The sequence below is a fragment of the Nicotiana tabacum genome, chromosome 20 (genome assembly GCF_000715075.1).
Source record: "Nicotiana tabacum cultivar K326 chromosome 20, ASM71507v2, whole genome shotgun sequence".
Classification (NCBI taxonomy): domain Eukaryota; kingdom Viridiplantae; phylum Streptophyta; class Magnoliopsida; order Solanales; family Solanaceae; genus Nicotiana; species Nicotiana tabacum.
The window spans coordinates 117,666,214-117,673,992 of NC_134099.1; positions in this window are offsets into that span (position 1 = coordinate 117,666,214).

Sequence of the window (7,779 nt, forward strand, 5' to 3'; positions counted from 1 at the left end):
CGGGGGTGGAGCGCCAGTACATCCCTTGGGTTAGCGCGCCGGCCTCCTCTTTGGTTTTTTCTTTTTCGAGTTCAATGAACTCAGGGCCCTTTTCCTTTTCTTCTCACCACCCTACCTCGGAGCAGGGGACTCGAAAGGCACATCCTCATCACCGGATGGATGCCTCAAAGAAACATCTTTTGGGGAAACCTACAAAAGAAAATAGAACCAATGAGAACTCAATGGCATGAGGAAGAAATCAAATATTATTGAATCAGAAAAGGAAAATTTACCATGGGAACGGGCCTCCCACCGGCCCTTCGACAGCTCGCGCCACGCATGCTCTAATAGGGTTTCTGCAAAATGAGGTCCTCGACCCATTCCTTGAGTTGAGGAACCGCATTCATCATTTGAGAATGGCTGCACCACAAGACGTTGATAATAAGGGAGGAAAAAGTAAAAACAAAAAACAAGATCCTTCAAGATCCTTCAAGGGTCACCTCGTACTTCTTGTAGAAGGCGATAAATGACCGGGTCTAAGGGACCCATTGTGAAGGGGTAAGTGTAAACACTTAAAAAGACCCTCCACGTGGGAAGTAATTGCTTCCTCAAGCAAAGGCACCACTACGTGCTTATCGTCCCAGTTGCAATCCTCTTTGACATTGGAGAGGAGATCATCGGTGATCGAACAAATATATCTCGAGACCGGCTCTCATCGACCTGGTACCAAGGAAGTTTTTTCGACCTTGAAATCATTACCGGTGGAGCACCCTCCAGGAACGAACTCTTCAGGGTGTGGTTCCGCCAGAGTTCTATTGCCTGCAGGTCATGATAAAGAGGCTGCCTCCTTTTGCGGAACTATATTAGAAGTTTTCTCCATGTCTCTTTGAATAGAGATGAAGAGGAAGAAGTCAAAAGGTCGCGCTTAATGTTTTAAAGTGAAAAAAAGCAGAAAATCTTGCAAAGGCCTCAAGAAATCTAATACGGGTGTTAGAGAATGCAAAGGTTTTTTAAGAACCAGAGTAGAGGGGGTTCAAATGTAAAGTTTGAATGAATGAAAGTTTGGGTATTTATAGCTTGCAAACGACGGTTCAAAACCCATAATGGTCTACCAACAACTGACATACATTTAATGCCTTGGAAACTGGACCGACGAGGTGTTCTCAGTTACCTTTTGTCGCTTACGTCATGGTTTATCGAAGCAAGGCTCGAAAGTTCATACCTTTTCTCGTCATCATCTCTTTGAAAAATGAGGGGACTATCTGTATTTGGTCAAAACCGGGTTCGTCCATTGTATGACTAGCCGAGGTTGAAACGTGACAGGTCAAAGCTCGAGCCCGGGTTATATCGAACCAAGGTGCGAAGTTAAATCGTTGAGCTCGTGACTCCAGGACCAAACAAGATCGAGGGAACTTTGTCGATCCAAATAATGAAAGGCCGAAATATCCGGGATCAGTTGGAGATCACGGCGGAAATATCGGCATGTATCAAGGAGAGGCCAATCAATTAGCAAATCAGAGATTGGTTACCTTCTATAGAATTGTATCAAGAGTAGGACTCCCTTACTATATAAAGGGAGGTTTGATCATTTGTAAAACACATTATAATACACAGCAAAAAGTAATACACTGTTATTTCTAGCTCTTATCATCTTGTTATTCTATTTTTACATCAGTTGAGGCATTTCTTGGCTCGAGGGTGATCAAACTCAAAGTCCATGGCTGTCCAATTTGTGTGCTTTGCAGTTATTCACTTATCATTAATTTTAATATTAAACTTTTTTTTAATTTATATCACGTATCCTTGAAACCGAATATAAATTTAATTGTTATCCAATTTTAAGGGTAAACACACTTATAATGAAAAATATCATTGCGCTACTAGTGCATATAAATTTAAATATTGTTAAAAATACATAGCCCGACCTATTGTTAACAAATTATTTGAAGTTGATAATTACTTACTAGTACATGAGATGAAAATTGATTAAGCTTTAATTTGGACAACTGGAGATGTAGGAGACATCGAATGTAGACGAACAAAATTTCGAGCAAATAAATAACTTCATAATTGGGGTGGGCACCCAAATACATACTTATGTCAAATGGCGACAACTCAATTGCTCACTCCACCAAACTTTGTTTTCAAATTGAAGAAAACGCGTCCCTCCCTTCTACTCACTAAAAAGGCAAATTAGGGCAAAAGGAGTCATGAAAAGTTCAGAAATTTTGCAGATCGATATTCATTATTCATGTGGTGTTATTAATTATTGAATTACTTACAGGTATAGCCTTTGGAGCATTTTTTTAATTTAGACTTTAAAAGAACTGAAACATCAAAACAAGCTTATGTCAAATAGACTCTTTTCGCCCTTTTATTTAACCCAAAAAAAAATTTTCAAGGTGAAAGTAATAATTTTATATGACGGGCCACAAGCAGCCGATTTAATCCGAAAGATACAAAATTTTGTTAATACAACGTGATAGAGAAGTGGAAGATTAATTCAATGACAGATAATATAATAAAAATAAAGCAGAGAAGAAAGAATTCTTATTGAATGATCCATGATAGGATAATGAGCCGAACAGAGCTTGAAGGGCCGAACTATGGTTAACTTGGGAGCAAGATGCTATGAATTACAATGCATAGAATTGTAGAGAAAAAATTAGATTTCCTTCATGGTGATAAAAGTGTGTCTATTTATAGGGCTAAATCTAAGTAACCATTCTCCTAGAATTATGGGTCCATTATGAGCATTTACTCAATCCATCTGTTACTTTTGGAAGACTTATAACAGCTGTGTAAATGCTAGAATTCTGTAACTGATGGGTCAATCCCTTGCATGTTGAGTCAATCTCATACATGTTGAGTCAATCTTGTAATTGATTGCCTTGTTCTGATCGTTACAATCATTTATTGCATTTATTGTACGTTACATAATTGATTTGTAACTGATGGTGTAATGATGGTAAATCCCATATAATCCGGGATTAGTTGATTCCTTCCTCATTTGTAATTATGAGATATTCTCCTGCACCTGATCCGGGTTATTTATGATGATCAGTTCCGAGGCTAACAGGTACGGTACGAGTATGTTCGGTCCCGGGGGTATTTCACATATCATCTTTACATATCATTCTTCACTTTTCTCCAAACTTTGCTGACACGTGTCACCATTTAATAGACCCACATGACGAGTTTATTTTTCACTAATACGGATAGTCTCCCCACTTTCCGGTTACACACTATGATGTGATCGGGAAGTGGAAGATTTTATCTTTTTCATCCTTACCTCTGTCTCATTAAAAACCTTGCTGAAAAATCCAATAGGGACAAGGACCGGAGAAGGAAAAAAAGTGCAGAACTTAGAAATTTAGATGACAACTCCACCGTTTATATTCCTTTCGTCAATAGTCGGTTGGTTTACCCCTGTCTTGTTTCGGGGTCTGAAGATAAATGTTTTCCTTATGTTTATAAATTTCAGCTTCATTTTCTACCTATTTTAATGTTTAGGTATTTGTTTTACTCTTTGTTATTTAACTTTGCATTAAAAATACTTCAATGTTTCCTGACTTTTTTGAATAAGCATGAATTATAAAAGAGGCCCTTTTATGAACGACACTTAATGAAGAAGACGTCTCAACTTCATAATGGTGTAAACATACGAAAGAAGAAATAAGATCTCACATGTTTCTTTGAACAACTTTGAGGAAAGTTTTGTATCATTCTATCTTTCGACTTATATAATACTTTACATGTATTTAAGTATCATCTATAACGTAACTGTTTTCTTTACAACAGTTTGTAAAACATTCAAGGGTATATCTTGCAACCGATGATTAAATATTGTTTTTAACCTAAACAATCGTAAGATCTTGAAATATACATCTACGAGTGTATTCTTCACGGGTTTTTGAATCAGGCTTGCGTTTTTGGCTCGTGACTTTGCTCTTAACATTCGATTTGTTGGGTAGACCTTAGGCTTGACTTGAATTCTGATTTTTCTAGTCTTCTTTGCCTTCCATATATATAGTCCCCCAAGTATTAGAGCTTTGAAGTATAAAATGTCGAGCATTTGATTATACCTTCCATGTGGTCCATTTCCTGTAAAGGAAAAATATACGGGACTCGGAGGTATATATTTTAGATAATGACTGCTTAACCCTTTTATTTCATCAGAAGGGTTGTAACCTAGATCGGGAATAATACAGTGTTCCTCGTATCTTTCGGGTCTAATATCAGCATTTGACATATTTAGGGAATTTATCCGAGTACTAATTTTTCTTGGCACTTTAGAAAATTATTTGAGTATTCATACTTAGTCTTTTAGACTTAAATATATATTTGGATGCATCGTTACATGTGCGATGTCTTAAAGTTGCACTTTTGTGTGTCTAACTTTTAAATAAAAGAGGGCCCCTTTTATATACTTTAAACGCTATGAAGAGGACGTCTCCTTTTCATGCAGGCGTAAAATAGGATCGATTGATCCGAGTAGACTTTTAGTCTGAGAGAGTATTAATCCCGATAAGATTTACAAGATTATTGACCCTATTAAGATTTACAGGAGTATTGATCTCGGTAAGACTTTAAGTTTGAGGGAATATTGATCCCAAATAAATATATATCTTAGTAGATTTGTTCTAAAGAGACATTTAATCTGATTGGTATTCGAATCCAAATTGGAATATATGAACATGCTTCCAAGTAGAGAGGGACACATGTCCAAAATAATATTTCAGATTTTCACTTATATATACGGGATAATCGATTCGAGTCATAATACAATTAGCCATTCAGAGGGGCTTATATATTTAACTTGAATGGTCGTTGTTGGACCGAATATAAGTCATGTGTTGTTGAAAGTGAACTTTATTCTGATGGCCTATTTGCATACATTTATCTTGATTTAGATGTAAAACTCTCATTTTTTTATCGTGGGATTCTTGACTCTGACATGGAGTTCTCGATCCTTTTTGTGTACGTGTAGTATATGTATTTTTGAAGAACTCATTCAACACTGTTTGAAGTGTTTATGCTTGATATAATCAATACAACTAACTGAATTGAGCTGGTAAATAATGTCAAAATACTCATAGAAATGTTTTCTCCCAAGAAAATCAATTATTTGTATCACTTCTTATAATGTCAAGTCAAATTAACTAAACTTCAAGTATAAGTAATCTCCCTATTGTTTGAGTTTTGAGGTATGACGACTCAAACACTGGAATCATAATTTGACAATCCGTAGTTTACTAGTTCCCGGTAGGATAGTTAGTTTCGATCTTGATGGACTTTCGAATGGTCCAGTTCCAACATAGGGACGGTACCAGAGCTCTTTTTATCAAATATTTGGTACTCTATATGGGAACTACGGAGGTTTTAAAATATTGTCGAGGATCATGTCATCTCTTTATTTGAGCTATTCATACTAACTTTGATGAGTTTTCGATTTAAAGCCTTATTGTCGGAGTAATTTTCACTGCTTTCTTTATAAATTTCCCGCATCATATATTTTGTTTGTTTCGTCCATGTGGCATTTTAGCTTTTGGACCTTGAATATTCTCAAATATAATTCTCCTTCAACAAGGCAGTACGGGATCAGACGCACTTAGAGTTATCGAAAGCATGCTTGTCTTTGGGTGAAGTCCCATTCTGCAAGTAATAAATGAATTTATTATGCCAATTCCAAATTAAATTAGTTAGGCTTACGTCGTTTTCATTCTAATTGATGATAGATCAGGGATCGCCTAAATAAGGGATGGCTCGATCCCGAGACTGTTTGATCCGTAAATGATGTTTCTCAATAAGAGCTCGGAGTTTCTTTCGAAGTCGGTGATATCGGCAGTAAATCTGAGACTAGCACATCCGGCTCAATTTTCTTGGGCTGCATATTTTTCTTGGATTTGATCAATCGTTAAATCAATATCTTTGCTCTGAGTCCCTCAGCTAATTCAAGCCCTATAGCACATGCTTCATACTCGACTTTGTTGTTAGTAATAAAATAACTTTTATGAATTATCTAACTACTTTCCCTTATATGCATTAAGCATTGTCCTTAACTCAGAAATTTTAGTACGTGTGGTCCTAATTGTGTTGAAGGTCCAAATCCCGAAAATTATCCCAGAAATAACATCTACTTTCTTTTCAGCTTCAGATAATATGTTTGAGCTAAGATTAATCATGAAATCTTCTAAACTTGTGATTTTATAGTCGAACGTGGCTGATAAATAATATTATATTATTCACTAAGCTCGACTACTCATTTAGCTAGCCTTCCTGACAGTTTATGTTTATGCAAAATATTGCGTAATGAAAATATAGTGACTTCGGGAATTGAATGACATTGAAAATAAAGCCTTAGATTTAGGGCAGCTATAATTAATGCCAACTTCTCAAAATGTAGATATGTAGTTTTCATGTCTAAGAGCATTTTATAATAGATAGGAGAATGTGTACCTTTATCTTCTTGAATTAAGATTGCATTTACCGAGACATCCGAGACAATTTGGTGTACGAGCAATCGTTTTTCTCCTTGAAATTTTGAAAGTAATGATGCGTTGTTGTTAGCTAGCAAGTTCGAATGATTCGACTTTTTGGAATAAACTAATCTTTTGAAGTTCTGTAACTTTAAATTTTATTATTTGACTCTAGTTTCTTCTGTTGCTTGATCGGATTATACCGCGGGTCAGTATTGAGCATATAAACCTTTACCTCTGGTGGTATACATGTTATGTTAGCATGGAGGCAAGCAAAGTCTTGACCAACATAAACCTTCGTATTTGGGAAGTCAATGATAATTTTTAGTTCTTCAGCATTTGACCTCGTGGCTTCTGATGCCTTCGGTTCAATGATTTCTTCCGAAAATATTTGTATAATTGTCCAAGGTTATTAATGATCCTTCCTTCCTCGTGGTCTATTCCATCTCGCAGCTATTTTTTCTTTTTCAGTTGTTAGGTATGGTATCTTTGTAAGCAATCTCGTGGGTGTTTTACCCATGTTCTTCCTAATCTTCATTCTTCTCTTGTGGAGTTTTGCAATTTAGCAAGGTAATTCCTTACCTTTTCGGGTAGATCTAGATCTTTTCCAATCCATGAATAAAACCTCGTATCTCTTTTATCAGACCTGTTTTTTAGATTTTTGCATTTAGATTCGGATCACCCAAGAATCACATCTGTTTGATCTCTGAACCTGTTTTTGACTTTCAATTGAATGAACGTGCCTTCCTCTATTCGGAACTTTGTATTATATCAAATGTAAATTTTACTCCTCAGTTCCGGGAAGGTCCAGCGTTATTCTTCTGACTCAATCAATCGGATCCGGAATTTGGTTTGGTTTTCGAACCTATTTTTGGAGATCTTCTTAGTGTCGATTTGACTTACTATGTTTTCTTCTGTTTAAATCCCGGTGTTGTAACGGTTATGCATATCAGTCTCGTATGATAGACAAGAATTCCCGGAGGTATTCTATCCGCTCGTTCTTTTTCTTGATCTGTTTCTGTAAGGTTAAAATTAAATTTTGCAAATTAAAATTACCCAGTGTATCTGAACCTCATGTTCCGAAACTGTTTCGTACATATCTGTTATAATCAGTTCTGGTACTAATACTTGTGGTACCAATATACCGATGTACATTCTCCATTTTTCTCTGCTTGTTGCTTGCTTATCATTACCATGGTTACTCTTCCCTTTTTATTTTGCATGGTAAAGCCATCTCCAACTTGGTTGTCCTCAAGTGTGTTGATTGACAAATTTTGGCCATGATGAAGGTTTAAACTGAAAACAAGCGAATATTACCAAA